Source organism: Cupressus sempervirens, chromosome 2 (assembly GCF_028749045.1).
Source record: "Cupressus sempervirens isolate cs-2001-9-10 chromosome 2, ASM2874904v1, whole genome shotgun sequence".
NCBI lineage: Eukaryota > Viridiplantae > Streptophyta > Pinopsida > Cupressales > Cupressaceae > Cupressus > Cupressus sempervirens.
The window spans coordinates 473,376,553-473,397,941 of NC_143119.1; positions in this window are offsets into that span (position 1 = coordinate 473,376,553).

Genomic DNA, 21,389 nt, shown 5'->3' on the forward strand with positions numbered 1-21,389 from the left:
TTCTTTCCAATACCTATTTGGTACTTTAGTTTCATCTAATATTGTCCTTTCCATTTCTTTCACTGTTTGATTTACAACACCATTTTGTTGAGGTGTCCTAGATGCTGCATATTGTCTTTCGATGCCATGTTCTTCACAATAATCAATAAATTCATCTGAAGTAAACTCACCAAATTTATCTTATCATAAGCATTTAATCTTCATGTCTAAATAATTTTCAACCATTTTCCTAAAAATCTAAAACTTGTTAAATGCCTCTGATTTATGTTTTAAGAATGTTACCCATGTCATTCTTGTATAATCATCTACAAAAAACATGAAATACTTTTCACCATTTAATGAAATTGTCCTTGTAGGACCACATAAATTAGTATGCATTAATTTTAGTGGTTTAGAAGAAAAATATTCTTTTGAAGGATAAGATGCCTTTGTTTGTTTACCATATTGACACACTTCACAAGTAACATTCTCTGGCTTACTTATACATGGCATACCTCTTACTTTTTGATGCTTACTAACTTTTACCAAGTTGTGCCATAACCAACTTTCATTCACTTGTCCCATAAGACAAACATCTTCATGATCGTTAGTATTTGTGATATGTTTTAAATTGTTTACATTGCCTTTAGATCTCTTACTTGATGCAACCAACTGTCCAAATTTTAATTTAATTTGGCAACCATGGTCATCAAAAATAACTTCATTTCCATGATCACAAATTTGACCAACACTTAGAATCTCATACTTTAATTCATCAAAATGATACATGTCATGAATGGACATTTTGTCACTAAGCATCAAAGAAGCCAAAACTTTAATTTTCCTTAAAGAATCATCACCAAAACTAACATTGCCACCTTTTTAGTTAATCAATTTGTCAAACTTTGTTTTATCTCCTGTCATGTGTCTAGAAAAACCACTATCAATTATCCAAAAGTCCTTTTCTTTAGAATGTAGAGCTATGTAAACAAACATAGACTTATTAATCTTAGGCCTCCATATCTTAGTCACTTTAGTATCAAATTCTTTATCAACTTGTACACTAACATAAGATTGATCATTTTGAATTGACTTAGTTTTGAAATTACTCATAACATGACCAAAGAGATTGCATTTGTAACATCTTAGACCATTCATTTTAGGAAAGGAATAATAAAAATGAAACTTTGAATAACTCCTTGACATGTATCTAAAATTACTTATTCTATGTCCATATTGATGACACATGAAGCAATACTCATCAAAGAAAGAAGTGAACCTGTTTGAGTATCTTTTACCCATGAATGAAGTGCTTAATATAACCTAATTTTTATCATTATAAATCTAATTAAGATCTACATTTTTTTACCTACATTTGAAGTGGTAGCATTCTAATTTGTATCCTTACTTTCAGATTTAAATATTTCGAATTAAGATTTATCTTTCTTGTCACTAGAACATTGTCCAAGTTCAAAACCAATTCCAATTAGATCATCAGTTCTTCTTTGTTTCCTTAACATATCATCCAAAGTAGTGTTCTCATATTTTTCTAATGTTCTTCTATATGATACTACTTCATTCATTAACCTTATACATTCTTAATCTTTAGAACTTAACTCTTCCTTAGTAACAAAGACAATTCTCTTTTGTTCCTCAACTTGTAATTTCAATTCTATAACTTGTTGATTTAGGTCCTTAGTTTCTTTTTCAAAGCTCTCTTTTTCTTTTGGGAATTGATTTTCTTCAACACTTAAATTCCTTTTTAATTCCTTGATCTTTTTAAGTACATAAAGAAATTCACATTCTAAATCAGCCTCAACAAGTTCAACATCCTTATTTATGCTTCATGTTTTTCTTAGCTCTGTCGTCCTGATGATGAATCATTGAGTACGATCTGAAACATTGATGTTGATAAACTTACACACAATCTTACTAGAAGCATAAATAGGAATAGCATGGATTGTGGAAATCTGTTACAATTAAGTTCAACATCATCATCACTGTCTGATTCTTGACAAGTAGTTTCTATAGCCATGAATGAAACTTCATTTTCATCACATTCAAAACTACTAGAGTCACTATCAGATACATCAGCAATCAAACTACTCTTCTTAAAGAACTTCTTTTTGTTATAGAATTTCTTTTTACTTGATTTCTCTTTCTCATGATCTACTTCATCATGACTATTATAAGGACATTTAGATGAAAAGTGTTGTATTTTACCACAATTAAAGTATTTGAAAGGAAGTTTACCTTTGCATTTACTTGCTCCTTTATTTAAGTTCCTTGATAAATGCACTTCAAGGACATCAAGATCTTTTGATTTTGAAGAGACTTGCTTCACTTTCTTTTCCACCTTGAATGCTGCTTGTTTGCTTGTGGATTCCTATTGTTAGGATTAAACCATGAACATAAATAACAATTACATGCAAATATAACCAATATCAAAAAATAATAGATCACACAGAAAAAAAATACAACACACCAAGATTTAATGTGGTTCACCCAATCCCTGGGCTATGTCCACCAATGACAAGTCTGATATTATTACAATCCAGTAATTACAATCTGATTACAATCTGTAATCCCTTACAACTCAATACTGCTGCAAGAACCAATTTTCCCATCACAACTATAAAATAATCCCTAACCCTAAGACCTTGTATACAAGAATTTTTACTACTTTAGGGTTACAATTACTAATTACATGTCAGCCCAAAATCTTGATAAAATAGGGCCCAAAAAATTATGAACTATGTATAGTGCTTCCCTAATCAATCACCACAATCTAACAATCTCCCACTTAGGGATTGATTAGGCTCCACACTAAAAAACAATCTCCTACTTGGAGGTTGATCTTACAGCTATGCCGCTACTCCATGAGACTCCCACTGGATCAAATTACCCTAGACACTACTGTTCTTTTATTCATGTTTAGTCTAGTAGACAAACCAAAGATGAAGAGGAGTTCAGATTCTCCCTTGTTACTACCTTTTTCAACATATCTATTGGATTTTCATTTGTATGTATCTTATCCAACTTTAACTATCTATCCTCCAAAATAGATCGAATGAAATTGTACTACAATTGTATGTGTTTTATCTTTGAATGCAGAGCTGAATTCTTTGCAAGATGAATGGTACTCTGACTATCTATAAACAAATAATTATCCTTTCAAGGATGTCCCAATTCTTCCAAGAAGAATTTAAGCAATATCATCTCCTTGGCTACCTTTGTAGCAGTAACATACTCTACCTTTGTAGTGGATAAAGTGTTAACCTTCTATAATCTAGAAATCCAACTTATAGCTACCCCATCAATAGTAAAAACATAACCTATAGTACTCTTCCTGGTATCAATATCCCTTGCTAAATCTAAGTCAACATAGCCCTATAAATCAGTAGTAGAGCCTCCAAAGTGTAAAAACTTATTGGATGTTCCTCTCAAATATCTGAGAATTCATTTGACTGCATTCCAATGCTCAATTCCTAGATGACTCATATACCTGCTAACAACTCCCATGACATGTGCAATATTTTTCCTAGTACATACCATAGCATACATCAAGCTTCCTATAGTTGAAGCATAGGGTACCTTTGAAATCTTCTCCTCCTCTTTTTGTGTTTTAGGACACATCTCCTTAGTCAACTTCAAATGACTAGGTAAAGGTGTGCTGACAACTTTAGCATTCTCCATAGAAAAATGTTGCAACAGCTTCTCAACATAATCAACCTAAAATAGCATCAATTTCCTATTCTTCCTATCTCTACAAATCTTCATACGAAGGATTTTTTTTTTTCTGCCCACAAATCCTTCATAGAAAATGCATGTGCTAACTGACATTTCAGCCATTGAATATGATCCATGTTACACCCAACTACAAACATATCATCAACATATAAACATAAAATAATGTAGCTGTCATCATCCAACCTCTTAAAATAAACACAATGATCTAAATGACACCTGCTATAGCCATGCTCATGCATAAAATTGTCAAATTTCATATACCATTGCCGAGGTGCTTGCTTCAAGCCATATAAACTTTTCTTCAATTTGCACACTAAGTTTTCCTTACTTTTGACCTCAAATCCTTATGGCTGAGCCATATATATCTCTCCATCCAAATCACCATGAAGGAAGGCTGTTTTAACATCAAGCTACTCTAAATGAAAATATTCAATAGCCATAATACTTAATATAGTATGGATAGAATTCATTTTAACAATAGTAGAAAATATTTCATCAAAATCAATAACATTTTTTTATGAAAATCCTTTTACAACTAACTTGGCTTTAAATCTTTTCTTACCTCCATCCTCTTCTTTTAACCTATAAACCCACTTATTCTGTAGAGCTCTTTTACTGGTAGACAACTTGCATAAATCTTATGTCTTATTCTTCAGCAAAGAGTCCATTTCATCTTTCATTGTAGACTCCCACTGAATTTTAGTATCCACCTACATAGCTTCATCATAACATTCAAGTTCACCAACATCAGTAAGTAAAATTGACTACAAAGAGGGAAAAAATATTTTTGGAGCTCTAATTTTCCTTGTTGACTATCTAATATTCACTGGTGTGTGGTGTATTTGTTGTTACAGTTGTGTGTGGTATTTCTTGTTGTGGTTGTTGCACATCATGAGGAATAGCTAGAACATCATCTTTTGGAGTATCATCCAACACTACATAATCATCTTCTTTCTTCTCATGTTGCTGCAAAAAATCTTTGTACAACACTTTCTCATTGAATATGACATCCCTGCTTCTTACAATTTTATGATTTTTAAAATCCCAAATCCTATAACTAAATTCATTAATGCCATATCCAACAAATACACATTTCTTGACTTAGCTTCTAGCTTGGTTCTATTTTTAGAATCTATGTGAGCAAATGCTTCACAACCAAAGGTTTTGAGAAAATAATAACTCATCTTCTTACGAGTCCATGCTTCCTCTAGAATACCACAACCCAAAGGAGTAGAGGGACTTTTATTAATCAAATATACAATAGTATTGATAGCTTTTGCCCACATGCGTAAGGGAGATCCAACATGTAACCCCATGCTCCTTGCATGCTCCATTATAGTCATGTTCATGCGTCTAGCCACTCCATTTTCCTATGGAGTCCTTGGAATAGTTTATTATCTATGAATACCATTAGTGGAGAAATAATGTTCAAATTCATGACTACAATAGTCACCACCATTATCAGATCTGAGACATTTTAATTTCTTAATAGCCTTATTTTCAACCAAGTATTTCCATTTCTTAAAAGTTTGAAATACATTAGATTTATGTCTAAGGAAATAAACCCATATCTTTCTAGTTGCATCATCAATAAATGTAACATAATAATGAGAGCCACGAAGGAAAGATACCTAAGTTGGTCGCCATACATCAATATGCACAAGCTCTAATTTTTCTCTTTTATTTTCCTTCCTAGTCTTCACAAAGCTCACTCTCTTTTGTTTTCCATACACACAACTTTCACAAAAATCCATATTAACATATTTTACACCTAGTAAAAGTTTCTTTGAATAAAGTACTTTCATAGCTTTCTCACTCATGTGCCCAAATTTGTTGTGCCATAGTGCTGTATTAGAATTTATAGTAGCTATTTGTTCTCCCCGCTCAACTGCAACAACTATTCCTGAACATTCATTTTTGTTTGAAACAATTAAAGTAGAAGGAACAATATGACCTGTACAAAGATATAAGGTGCCTACTTTCACACCTTTTTCTACTACAAGGGAACCTTTTGAAACCTTCTAATTTTTATCATTAGAAGTAACTACACAACCTTTGTCACTGAGTTTCCTTACTAAGATTAAATTCCTACTCAACCTCAGAACATGCCTTACCTCATGTAGTAGCCAATGATTCCCATTCTGCAACTTGATCTTAACATTTCCATTTCCAACAATTTGATAGGGTTCATTATCCCCCAAATAAACAAGTCCAAAATTCCCTTGAACATAATCAATGAAATAACCTCTATGAAGTGTAGCATGAAATGAAGCACCATAATCTTAAACCCATGAATCATCAACACTTTCTAAAGATAGAAGCAAAGCATCCTCTTTGAATTTGTTACTTACCACATTTTCCTCCTTGTCTCAATCTAGTTTATCTCCTTCATTTTTCTTTCAATTCTAACAATCTTTCTATTTGTGTGTTGGTTTCCCATAGTACCAGTAGTCGTTTGGTCCTTTCAATTGAGACCTCCTCCCCTTTGAATTTCCTCTTTATTTTCCATGATTTCTAGAATTACTTCCTCTCTTAGTCATTCTGCCCCTGCTTTGTGCGTTCAAAGCACTTCTTGATGTAGATCCACCTGAGGTTTTCCTATGAGTTTCCTCACTCAAAACAACACCAATAACATCATCATACTTTAGGGTACTAGATCTAGGAACACAATTACTCACAACCATTACCAAGCCACTCTAGCTTTCAGGCAAAGAACACAAAATAAAGAGAGCCCTTATTTGTTCATCAAAATTGATACCCACAGAAGATAACTAACTAGTAATAGTATTAAACTCATTTAAATGATCTAGAATAGATCCACCTTCTACCATTTACATATTAAATAAACACTTCATGAGAAATACCTTGTTTGAGGGCTTTTCATATAGTGTCTCTAGGGTTTTCATCAATTCTTCTGTTGTCTTCACTTTTGTAATATTAAATGCCACTGATGGTGCCAAGCATAATCAAATTCTTCCAAGTGCCTTTCTATCTAAAAGATCCCATTCATCATTTGACATAGATCCCTGATTCTTGGTATTGCCTTCCAATGGCTTTCATAAATCTTTTTGATAAAGATAGTCTTCTATTTGCATCTTCCATAACTGGAAGTTCTGCCCATTAAACCTATCAACTCTTACCTTACCCTCATCTGCCATCTCTCCCACTCAACTGTGAGACTCCCACTCAACCATGAGACTTTCCTACAGAGGATAACTAAAAAAAAACTCGCTCTGATACCACTTGTTAGGATTAAACCACAAATAGAAATGACAATTACATGCAAATATAACCAATATCAGAAAATAATAGATCACACAAAAAGGAACACAAGACATGAAGATTTAACATGGTTCACATAATCCATGGGCTACTTCCACCAAAAAAAAAGTTTGATATTATTATGATCTAGTAATTACAACCTAATTACAATTCCTAATCCCTTATAGCTCAATACCGCTGCAAGAACCAATTTTTGCATCACAACTATAAAACAATCCCTAACCCTAAGCCCTTTTATACAAGTATTTTTACCAATTTAGGTTTATAATTAATAATTACATGTCAGCCCAAAATCTTGATAAAATAGGGTCCAAAAAATTATGAAGTATGTATAGTACTTCCCTGATTAGTCACCACAATCTAACAATCTCCTGCTTGGGGACTGATCAGGCTCCACACTAAACAACACCTATTTCCCAAACTTTCTCATTTTATAAGCTATGAGTGCTCCATGAATATCTTCCATTGTATACTTGTTAATATCTCTATTTTCTTATATTGAACATATCTTAGAATCAAATTTATTAGGAAGAGGTATTAAAACTTTCTTTACAACATCAATATCATCAATTGTTTCACCAAGTCCTCTTATGCCATTTCAAGTTTCATCTATCTTAAGGAGATAGTCTTCTAAATTTTCATCATTACAAATCTTAAGGTCTTCAAATCTTGATTTCAAATGTTTTATCTTGGCTTCTTTAACTCTATCATTACCATGATATGTATTTTTCAATTTTTTCCATACTTCTTTAGAAGAACTGCAATGCATTACCTTAACACAAACATCTTTAGATAAACTGTTAAGTATAGAAAATTTAGCTTTCATATCAATTTCATACTTCCTCTTTTCATCAGGATCTATAGGTAAAGTATTAGGATTTTTACAACCATTAACAACTAAAGCCCAAACATCAACATTAATAGATAACAAATATGTTTGCATCATTACTTCCCAAAAAACATAATTTGATCCATCAAATATAGGAACCTTTGAAGAACTATCTTGAGCCATAAAAGATAAGTATTCCCCTCAACCAAAATCTACCCAAAGTTGTTAAAATTGATATATGGAACCTTGCTCTAACACCACTGGGCTGGGGGGGGGGGGGGGGGGGGTGGTGAATCAGTGGTTTAAAATACTTTTAAAAACTTGAAACAATTGCAAGTTATAAAAATTTAACACATAAGCAAGATAGTTAATAAATAAAAAAGTGACACAAAATTTTAACATGAAAAAAACCTTAGAGTAAAAAACCACTTTGAATATGAAACTTTATTGGCCTCTTGGGAAAATCTTTTAGAGCTATAACTTTGGGAAGCACCAACACTTTTGTTTAGAAACATCAATTTCAAGGAACACCAATCCCTTACACCTAAAGCACTAACTTCATGAATACAAGAAGCACCAACTTCCAAAATGAAAAAATAAGATATAAAATTAGAGGATCATCTCTGTTAAAAAAAAATCATGAATCACCAGTTTCAACATCTTGTTGAAAACACAATTTAGTATATACTTCTATTTTCTCAAAACATCCAATATCCAAATATATTTTCTTTTTCCATTAAAAGATTAGATCAAATACTGATATGTATGAATGAAGAAACAATATATAACCTTTCTTCTACCTCTAATAAACTTCTACAATGAAAATCAAATCACAAATATGAAAATAGAAACCTAATGCTTTACCCTCTTATTTGCTGTTAAAAATCTGCCTGCAAACTATTCGGTCTACATGGAATTCAACACCAATTCTGCAACTTCAATTAAAACCACCTATTGGATGTTTTAGAGGAGTGTATACTCTACTTATAAACCAAGAAAGTAGAAATTTTGGAGGTAGGTACATACCTCAAACTTCCATTAGAAAAAAACCGCTCAAAATTGCTAAAACTATCATAACAATTTGGTAACTATTTCTGATAAACAAACTTTTTTTTTCTTTTAGTACATGTGTTATGCAAAAACTAACAATGACCCATTTTAGCTAACGCAGAGACTTGTCCAATTTTCTTTTTATAGTTGGGGTCTATTTGATAAAAAACTTGTGTAATTTCTCATAGACCAAAACTATTTTTTTTAATAACCATTTTCTAAACCAATGTGAACATTAAGGGTTAATTGTTTAACACTTAAGTGTTTGTCTTGAATATGTTTTGAACAATATTTAAAGACATCACATAAGATAATTTCATGAAGTTAACCATACCATATGCTCATTATAATTACATTATTGACATCAATGACAATGATTAAAGACCAAACACCAAGGGTTCAACATCTCTCTCTCTCTCTCTCTCTCCAATTTTTGGTCTGCTTTTCTATAATTTTTGTAGATTCCTTTATGTTGATACAAAGCCCTTATCAATGAATTAACATAAAGACTTATTGACTCTATTGTTATGTAATACCCCTCATTTACTATCAATGTAGACTTCATTGTTAAAGTTCTATTTGACACTTTTGTGAACATGTTAGCCCTTAACTGATATTTAAAATATTATACTCTAATGTATAGGGCAATTGATTATATCAGTTAGTAATGGTTACTTACTTACAATGATGATACTTTCACGTGTCTATTCAATTATCATGATATAATTTATAAATTTCTCTTAATTAGTAAATGCAATTTCTTCCATCATAATGTCATATGATATGCCTTCAAATGCTGATGATGACTTGTTTATATTAGAATATAATGTTACTTATACTCATGATTTATTGATTATACTTATCCCATACTTGGATGTGTATGGTGTGTGTGTGTGTGTGTGTGTGTGTCTATTTTATATTTTTGTCTGATGTGCTTGATGTGGTTAAGGGAGGGAGTCATAATCACATGAGAGTTTGGATCTACATGATGTACCACTCCCCATCATTGCATGCTTAGCTTAGATATATATGCACATGTACATACTTGTCTTTCATGTAGGTTAGAAGTACTACACATCAACTTCCCTGAATTACCAGGATGAATGTGCCCTATCACGATTACTCAATGGTAAGAATGGGGAGGTAGTGTTCAGGTCCAATCCCAACTATAACCTAATTACTTGTCATGAAAAGGAGGACATGTTTTTGGCTGCCTACCCTTTTTAAAGATGTGAAATTTTTTCTTTGCAAGTGTTGTTTGATTTTGACTTTTGGTTGGTCTTGCTTATGTTGCTTTTATGTGGGTTTGACTATGTGATTTATTCGGTAAATAATTTAATTATGAATTTTGGATTAATCTTATAATATTATAGTTATTACATATTATTTGATTATAAAGAAAATATTAAATTATTAAACATTTAATATTGATATATTATAATTATTTAATTAATAATAATTAAAATTAAAGTTGAATTTAAAATAATGGGCTTTAATTATTATTATTAATTAAAATAATAAAATATGCTTTAAAAGTGCTTTCTATAAATAATTATATGCAGAAAATAAAATAAAAAGACTATTTAATTTTAAAGGGCTTTATCTATGCATGAAAGAATTAAACAATTAAAATATTTATATTTTAGTAAAGGAAATGACTATTAGAAAACTAGGGAATAGAAACCCTAGTCAGGTTTATTACTCTTTATTAGTGGGTTTGTAGCTCATTTTCTGATACACAAGTTTTAAAAGAGCAATTTGAGAATTAAAGTTAAAGAATTGTTGAAAACTTAAGCGTATTTAGATTTCATGTATTCATAGGATTGTCTAAATTTTTTTAGCTATTAGATTCATGCAGGGTTTGAGAATTAATTTGTGGAAATTATTTTAGAGTATCAGTCTATCTAGTGTCTACCACGTTGCTGAACTTTAGTGGTTGGAATTTATGGAATGAAATATGTAGAAAATATATGATTTATAATTAGGAAATAGAATTTGATTCACGTATTATTTAAAAACCACCATCAAATGTAAACTATAGAATTATGCTGCTGAAAATTAATTTAGAAAACCTAGATTTGAGCAACAAGTGAAAATTTAATATTAAATTTTAGAGGAAAATGATTATCATCAATTGAAGTTTGAAAGAAAACCATTTTAAAAATTCAATTAAAATCCTCGTAAAGATTCATCATACAACACATAAATTTGCCTCATATTAAAATAGAATTATTGGTTGAAATTAAAATCTTCCTAAAAGAATAGTACATTCAAGAAAGAAAACTAAGTATATTATGCTTGCATATTTCATAAGATCATAGTTATGTAAAAATAATAATTGCATGCTTATTATTATTTTAAAAATATACATTATTTAATTTTCAGATTTATAAAATTTTATTTATTTATTTATTATTATTAATTAATTTTTTTAAATTTAAATTTATTTTTTTGAAAAAATATATTATTTATTAACATACATGAATTAGATAAAAAATAGTTAAAAACAAAGGAAAAAAATGGTGAGATATGCGAAACTTGCAAAAAGAGTAGGATAGACACCATCCAAAGTGAGGAGACCTTCAAAACCTAATAATAGATTTAGAGCTCCAGAAAGGATCAACTCCAAAAGATCACATCCACAAATCATGCCTTTATATAATAACATCCTCGTGGTGATAAAGAAGGTTTCTTTTGTATCGATAGATTGCCAAAATAGCTTTGATATTTTATCCAAGCTCCATGAGTCCAAAGAAAGTGTATTATCAATGGCTTGATAGGCAAAAGGTTTCCAGAACAAGTATAAGAAAATGAGAGGTAAAAATAGCAAAAACAAAAAGGTAAAAATCTAATGCGATACCCTTAAGATTCCTTAAGGCATCAAATGAAGGCATATCTTGAAGATGGATGGCAGATCGTTTATAATAAAAAAGATTTGAAGAAGTCAAAACCCCAAATGTTGAATCCACCAAATCACGGAAGGAAACCAGATGTTGGGAAACATCTATATTTCAAAACAAAGTATGTTATTGAACAACAAGATCCAAATGCTGCTAGAGGGACACAATCTTTTCTAGATCATGGCACTCATCAATCTTTGGTAGCTCCTCCTAGCTTGAAGATTTGTGCCTCAAAAAAATTAAAAAATCTTCATTTAGCATAGGTGAGTGTTTGAGATAGGGTTAGAAAAAATAGAAAGGAGGTTTCTTTTTGTAAAATGAAGTATGCTAGAAGCAGATAAGGAAGTGGCCAAGATTTTTAGAGGCAAACAAATCCCAAAAGTAAAATAGATCCTCAAACTCTAGGTCAAAATCATAAGGTGCTTCCACAGGCTTATCTCAGTCACTCAAAAGCATTAGTGATTCAAGATACAAAAATCAGCTATAATTCCAGCCATAGGAGGATTAGACCTCAACTAATCTTAGTAACCAATAATGTCCCTATAGGAAGAAATAGGAAAAGCTATGGGTTAAACTATGTCCATGTTCCTATTAAGCCTAATTACCCAAGTAAGAATGCTAGTCCCTACATCCCTCGACATAGTAAGTAATCCGAGATCCTTATAGATAAATAATTTACACTTGGACATAACTAGAGCTATGAACCTCCATTTAGGAAAAACATATTAGAAGCAAGTTTGCAGCAAAAGACCATTACAAAAATAGGAGGCATAGAGACCGGTTAGAATGAAGCATATGCTCAACAACAACAAACTTATCCACATATAGAGGACATTTTAATAATTAATAATGTTGACAATGAATATAGATGGATGGAATGTCAGGAAGTGGGACTATATGCCATCTAGAATGGCTCAACATCTAGAGCTCTTGATCTAGATATTTGGTTAGAGGACTTCTACAAAATCCAAGCAAGTACCTTTGACATTAGTAACCATCTTTTCTATTTTTAGTGCAAAAATAAATATATTAGGGAAGATTTCATTTCAACTTATTATTAATTTAATGAAGGGCATTAGTCAAATTTCTAAAATGGGAACCTAAAATCAATGAGAATATAGTTAAGAAACAAAAAGAACCTATTTGGATGGTTTGTAGAACTCTTTCACCAAAACTAAATCACATTCAAATCTTAAAATGCTTAGGTGAAGATCTAGGGGAATTAATAGCAATTGAATCTAGATACAAGGACTCAAATGAAATGAAATTTATATTAAATATGGAGATAGGAAAAAGAGGATTTAAAACTAAGAAAGTAATAACAAATAGATCATTATACAACTTACAATTTACAAAGTATAAAGGGAGAATCAAGAAAATCATTAAAAAAAACCATCTCTAAAACAGAAATATGCAACATTTAAAAAGGACTTTGGATATCAAAGAAATATTCTATATGATATATCTATGGAATAGTAAAAAAATATATGAGAGCATAGATGACATCAGGAAAAATAACAGATTAAAGATAGGTAAATAAGAAGAACCAGAAGAAGGGGAGATTAGAAAAGAAATAAGGAGAATAGATTAAGGTCCAATTTTCAAATAAGAAGAGGATTAGAATAAAATAGATAAAGTTCATTAGAAGAGGAAATAATGATAAAATTTGAGCAAAACATTTAAAAATAGGTTACAAGGTGAACAATGTCAAAAGGATAATTAATTCATAGGTAAACTCAATAGCAATATGAATAGCTACAAAAAATTAGCCCATGACATTCTCTTGAATTAGAATGATATTTTAGATCATATGACTTTGTGGGAACAAGAACACGAAAATCACTATAAGATAAAAAATCACAACATGAAAATAGGAAAAAGGAAAGTATTGGCTACTAGATAGGAAAGTGAGGAATGAAGAGAAGATTTAGCAATTGAAACCACCTTGAGAAAAAAGGACTATGACGGACTATCAAGGAACCAAGAATGTATGCAATCACCAAAGAACAAACTATGGGCAAAAGACAAAAAAAAGAAAGAAAGGGTTTGGTACCTTAGTTAAAAAAAACACAAAAGTAAAAGAGGATTAAATACATAATGAAATAATGTGAGAATAAATATCTATAGAAATGGAGGAACTTATAAGCTACTCAAGGGAGGGACCTGTTAATACAACAAAAAATCACCATGAAATAATTGAGGACATTGTCCAATGAGAAAGACAAAAAAGTGATCCAAAGGAGACTAAAAAGAAAGAACTAAAAGAAATGATCAATGAAACATTTACAGAAGAAGATGTTGGACAAATTCTAGTTCAAACAAAGGTACAATAGGCAACAATAGAACAAAAGGATCATCAAATTAGTAATATAGAAATAGAAATAGAAAATGAAAGGCAATCATGTGACAATCTAATTCCTCCTACCACTTCAAAATAGTGGGGGAACATCACTATCAGAAAAAAATGTAAGGAAATCAAAAGAAAATCATACAAATTCTGGAAAACTCCTATAAATGGAAAGGATCCATTCAAGATAAACAATAAAATAGAGAGTACAAAGACAATGATAACATGGAAATAAAGAGTGGAAACAACATACCAATCAAAGTAGAAATAATTATGAATAAATTGATGGCAACAACCTTAGAGGATACTAAGGAAAAAAAATCAATGAGAGTATTGAAACAAAGAAGGAAAAATCTTGGGAGGAATTTAGAATAATTGATGTATTAGAACAACAGATGGTGAAAAAAAAGAAAAATAGGAAGGAAAACTAGGAGAGACAAACAAAGGACTCTGAAAATGAAAAATTAGACATATGTGAATAGATCTTACAAGAACTAAGAGAAGAAGAAGAAGTAGAGGAGGATATAGTAACAAACCATATCAATAATGCAAACATAAAAATTGATAAATTAGGATTGGCAATCAATCAAGAAGGAATAAAGGCACCAAGATGTGGAAAAAAGAAGAAAAAAAGAGGTAGGAAGTCACTAGTGGAACTGAGGACAACAACAAGGAAGAAAAATTACCACAAGAAAATTCATGATGTTTTAAAAGTAGGGTAGGGGAAGTTCCTTCCCACAAAATAATGAATTAGATCACTACATGGAATGTTAGGGGACTCAATGCCCCTAACAAGAAGCACTTGTTAAAGAATAGTTTATCATTGTTTAAATCTGAAATAATATTAGTACAAGAAACCAAATTTAATAGAGAAGAAAGGGAAAAGATGAATAAAAAACTTGGTTATTAGAGATTATAATTAGTAGAATCTAGAGGGGCCTTAGGAGGTATAGGAATTATTTTGGATCCTTTGAATATAGATTTTAGCAAGACAATAGAAAACAACAACTATATAGGAGGGAAAATCAAAAGCTTCAGAAGCAACATTCAAATGAATCTTCTTAACATATACATACCAACATCTACAACCAAAAAGAAGAAATTATGGAATCAACTAAGTGTCTTCACTAAAAATAACCAAACATATATACTATTTATTGGAAGAGAATTCAGTGCCATTTATAGTTTGGATGAGAAATATGGAGGAATTTAAACAGTATCACATGTCATGTTAGAATTTAGAGATTGGATTGAAAATAGTAGCCTGATGGATATCCTAACAAGCATAAGTATTTATACCTGGACTAATAGAAGATTGGGTTTTTGCCACATAGAGGAAAGACTAGATAGGTTTTTGATTAAAGGATACTTAAGCACCTTCAACTGCACAATTCAAATAACTATCCTTCCAAATGTTGGTTCAGATCATTAACCTGTAAGAGAAAAATTTAAGGAATTACAAAAACTAGCAAGAAACCCTTTCAAATATGAAAAATGTGGTTTCTATGTGAAATATTCAGGAGCAACATCAAACAATGGTGGCAAGAGGATAAATTTGAATGATGCTAGATGTATTGCTTTGTATCCAAACTAAAACTACTTAAAGAAAACATATTAAAATGGAACAAAACTAATTTTGATAATATATTTAAAGAAAAAATAGAAATCAAATAACAATAAAATAAATAAATGAAGAAGTAATTAAAAATGACATGAATAATGAAAAATATATTAAAGAAAAAGAATTACTTGCAAAAGTTAAAAATCTTAGCTAAAGAGGAATTATTTTGGAAACAAAAATCACAAGAAATGTGGTTGGCAAAGGGGGATCGAAACACAAAATTCTTTCACAATAGAACTATAAACAACATGAAACAAGCTATTGAAGCAAATATAAACTCACAATCACTCCTCATTGAGATCAATGATACCTTCTTAGCCTTGATTCCTAATAAATCAAATCATGAGAAGCCAAAGGACTTTCAACCGATTGCACTATGCAATACTATTTATAAAGTATTATACAAAGCTTTAGCAAATATACTTTAAAAACTATTACCAAAGCTAATATCAAAAGAACAACATGATTTGTGCTAGGTAGATCTATCCTAAATGGAATCATTATCATACAAGAAATTATTTATTCTACCTAAAGTAATAAGGAATCTTGCATGTGGTGGAGACTTGCATTAGTTGGAGGAGCAATGATGAAATCATTTCCCCTATGCCTGCCCTAATGATTGGTGAACCAAGCATAAGGACTAGGCTGAGCAAAAAAAGGGCCATTAAAGTCTCTCATGTATCAACTAGTGAATGTATCCTTCAAGAGGTTTCTAATACTACCAAAGACTTGACTAAGGTTGCGGGGGAGCTAGAGTATTATCCTACATTTTTGCTGGAGGTTTTGGTTTTTGGTCCAAATTTCTAGTCTTGGCTTTGTTTGTTGAATGTTTCTTCTATTTTTCTCTTTCCATATTTTTTTTTGTATGTTTGCTACTATTTAGGTTCTAGGTCCTTGTAAAACATGGTTGTGGGTTTTTTGCTGATACTGTAGGTTCCAACTCCTTGTAAAACTTGGTGGACTCTTTTTTTTAATATCTTTTTTTTGTAAGGGGTTTTAGGTCCCGTCAATTTTTTTTATTGTAATCCAAAAATAAGGAATCTTGCATGCTAATGAAATTAGACATACAAAAGACATATGATAAGGTAGATTTGAGATTAGATTCTCAAAATGATGGATAAACCTAATATTCAACTTTATCACCACCCCCAAAAATTCCCTTCTAATTAATGGTACCCCAGAAGGATTCCTCAACATATCAAGTGGAATTGGATAAGGAGACCCAATATCACTATTCATATTTATTAAGCTGAGAGGCTTCTACAATGGGAGATGATTTCGTTGTAAACAATATAGCATTTTAAAAAAAATTGACAATCAGCTACTAGCAAGACAATGAACAGTTACACAGCTCCAAAATTTATACACTTGGCTTCTTTCACTCATTATTGCATTCATCCATTATGGAATCATGAATTGTTTTCTAAAATAACATATTAATAATGGTGTTTTGTTGCCTCTGTCGCCAGAAGCATTGAGCATCACATTTTTTTGTTAAATATTATATGGAAAAAGTGACTAAACTTCAACATTAGTCTCCTCTCACTTCACAAATTTGAAATGACATTTTGACCAATAGACTTCAATCCCAATAAATGTGTTTTAAATTAATTTTTCACAACACTTTTTTGAAAATCATGGTCAGTATTTAATAATATGCAACTCAAAACTATACTTTCATTATGTAGGAGCAACCAAAATTATGGAAAGTGGTTGATTAGGGTTTGGTGCATAGCACATGGATGACATCCTTCACAAAGGCTCCCCTTGGCAATGAAAAAGATGGAGAGAAGATCTTCAAGACTAAGTGCACATCTCTAAAGGGAATGAGTGGCATTTTATTTCCACCACAACATCCTTTACCCCTACAGTTATTTCAAAACACCCTCTCCCCTAGTTAAGAAGATATACAAAAATTTGAACCTTAGCCACCCTACATAGAACTTCACTAACAAACCCAATAGCTATGGTTACAAGAAACCATCTAGGAGCTACCATATCTGAGCTTGTCTAGTTCCAACCCTCAGCTTGTACCTTCCATGTCGGATGCTAGGTTGATGAGGGCGTTAAATAAGAAAGTGAGTCTATAATTCATATTATTCAGATCGATATGCATTGGCATCATTGCCATTCATGGGATGCATCCACAGGATGGGTGTGTGACTGATTTATACTGACATTTTTTATATTCATGCAAAATTTGAGGACATATTACAATTATATGAGGGGCTTCTCCATACAAAGTGAAACAAAGAATTTCTAGGTTGGCACCGCAATGTAGAGTTGGAGTGGGGCAGATAAATAGATGACTTGACTTGCCGACTGTTAAATGGAAGAGGAGATTGACATTACAAGGAGAATGGTGGTGAACTGACTAATGCTGAAGCTTCTATATATATGAACTTCTCCATCAACATTTGGCATTTCTCAGGTTTGGAGAAAAGTTTTCTTAGCTTTTGGCATCAAATTTTTCATATAGGTTTGTTGTTTGCTTCATTGCTATTATTTTCATTTAAATAACAAATTAGATGTTTTACATTGAAATTTCTATACAAATTTAATAAAATAATTGTTTGTTTACTTTTTCTTAATGTAGTTTACAGAAAGTGTTTTCCATTGTGCATAATCTTACTGCATTTTCTTCCATATGCATGACAGTGTAGAAGAGAGCTGGTACTGAATTGCTGATCACCATAAGCAACAAGAGAAGATTTTGTTTGTAGGTATGGTATACATTTAATGACATTTCCATATTTTTTTGAAGAAATTGATGTTAATTTATTTAAATTTATGTTGTTACAAATTTTAAAACAAAATGAAGCCGTAGATAATTTAAAAATGTAATTTGTTTATAATTTTGATAGTTGTGATAGAGTAACTGCATGCAGTTCAAGTATAGAATATAGACTGTGAATAAAAAATATAGTAGTAAATGGAAAATAATTTGTTTTCAAAGTGTATTTCTGGACTATTTTAGTCATAAAATATTTGTAGGAGATATCATATATCAATTTTCATCCTCATACTCTTAAGTTGTCACATTGTGTATTAGTTGGCCTCTAAATTTTTCCATTTTTAAATAACGTTTCTCTTCCTCATATTTTATAAGTTGACTCAATGCTTATTTTGTTCCAATGGTTCTGCATAACCATTTGAATATATTGAAATAATACTTCTATTATTTGTTTTCATTGAAACTAGATGTGTGGTTCTTTTTAATATCTTTTCAAATATCATATAGAAAATCTTGAAATCCTAATAAAAATTATTTTTATTTAAATTTAGAAAGTATGAATGTTCAATAATTAATTTATTACGAAATAATTAAAATTATTAAAATAACAAGTAATGTTAAGTTTTGAAGTCTATAGTTTTAACTTGAATGAAAATAGAAAATTTTTAAGAGCTTTATGACGACATATTATTGTATCAAATTAGAATATTTGATTTTAAAGATATCACATCCACTTAATTATAAATTTACATTTTACTAAGTGATTTTAAAAAGGAACACAACCACCACCACTTACTAAACCCTAAAATAATTTATAGTTTTAAATCTATTTTCATAAAATATTTAATTGATTGTTGAATATTTAATTATTTTCCTTTTAAAAGATTCTTCGTAGATAAATGTTTGTGAAGTTTTTTGTTCATAACACATTTAAAACTTTTGATTTTTATTTATTTTTATTTGTTAAAGATGGCTTTTATATATTATGTAAATTATATTATTAAACTCTTTGGTTGAAAGGAATTGTAGCTAGATAATTAGAAATATTTGTTATTGAATCTAATTATTTAGTTATAATATAGTTATTTACAATTAAATTATGTTGTGCTTTACAAAAATTTAGTAATAGATTACATTTTTTGTTTTATTATTAAAAAAAATGATTTTTATGGATTCTATGAAATATTACTTTATATATAATGATTTTTTGCAATTGTGGTTATACATAAGGTTTTGTAATGGAGGTTTACATTGGATTGAGAGTTGAAGCTTCATGGTTTGAAGGAACCATAATAGGGAGGGTTCAGAATAGTGAAAGGCCCAAGTATTTTGTTCGTTATGATCACTTCATCAATAATGAATGGGACAGGGAACCACTCATAGAAGGTTTTTTGGTAGAGCATCTGAGATCAATTCCACCACCAATCAACTTGCCTAATTTTATACCAATCGATATTGTGTTGAAGTGTTCGATAATGATTGTTGGTGGCAGGGGGTGATATTTGATACATTTGATTCACCTCTTAGTCAAAAACAATTTTTTGAAGTGTATTTTCCTAATACATCTACACTTCAACCATATTCACATGAACAACTACTTCTTGCAAAGGAATGGTTCATGGGACGATGAGTCCAAACAATGTGGCATTCTAGATTTTGGTGTTACTTTTGGATTTGACATGTAGTACATGTCATAGTAGTCTAACTTTTTGGTCTGAAATACACTACATGTGATAGTAGTGTTAAATTTTGGTTTGTCATAGTAGCTTGATGCATCTTATTATGATACTCTACTCACAATTAAAATTCAAAAATGAAATTTTGTAATTTTACTAGACATTTCCTTATTAAGTGCATTTTAATTAATAAAAAATTATACTTTTATTAAAACATCTTTTATCTTTAATCATCAAAGAAAATTTTGAATTTAGGTTCTACTGTTAATTTTTTAAATCAAAGATTAGAATATTATATAAATAATATTAAGATAATATAAGCTTTTTGTTAAGAAAAATTAAATACATAAATCTACGTCAATAGGAAAGAAACAAAGAAATCTTCTTCTCTTTCAAATACCAATTTATTGCTATATATGTATAGCTTAATTCTTGTCATTTTGATACTGACCATTTTCATTCCTTACATTATAGATATCAAAAAAAAATTAACTATGGATGCTAAACAACATAATTCTGAAAACACTATCACAAGCCCACTTCTTCCAGATGACTTGGTGCAATCAAATCAAATTGTTCAAACTTATTTGGGTAGATTGGGAACAATCATTTTTGAGTCTTGTAAAAAAATTACAGATGAAATTCATACTATGAGCTTTCATGTTTGTGGTGTCCAAGATTCTCAAATCTTATAGATGGGACAATATACAAAGGAAATTCATTAGGCATGGAAGAAATCATTTGGGTTCTTTGAATTTATGAAAGACATCCACTATGATGAAGAGCACATGGATGGCGAAAATAACATTTTCCTCACTAATGAATTTCACATGTTTTTGCATCACTATAATGAAATCTAGGTGTCGTATTATTTGACATTGTGATTATTCATATAAATTTGTCTATTCAACTTATCAATTTTGACAAATGTATGTTATTTTTCCTTTCTCTTAAATAAATTTAGTATTATACATACAACAGTATTTGGAATTTAGTATATTTGTACATCTTCTTAGATCTTCTTCTCTTATCCACACAAAATGTTCCTTCTATATGTATTTGTGAATTGTTGAACTATTAATTAGAAATGAATAAATATCTATCTTATCTACTATGCAATGCCACTAAATTTATGGGATATTTTAAATGAAATTTATAAAACATAGTTTACTAGATATATTAATTTTTAAAATTTGATTTAATGTTTGGTTACAAATTTAT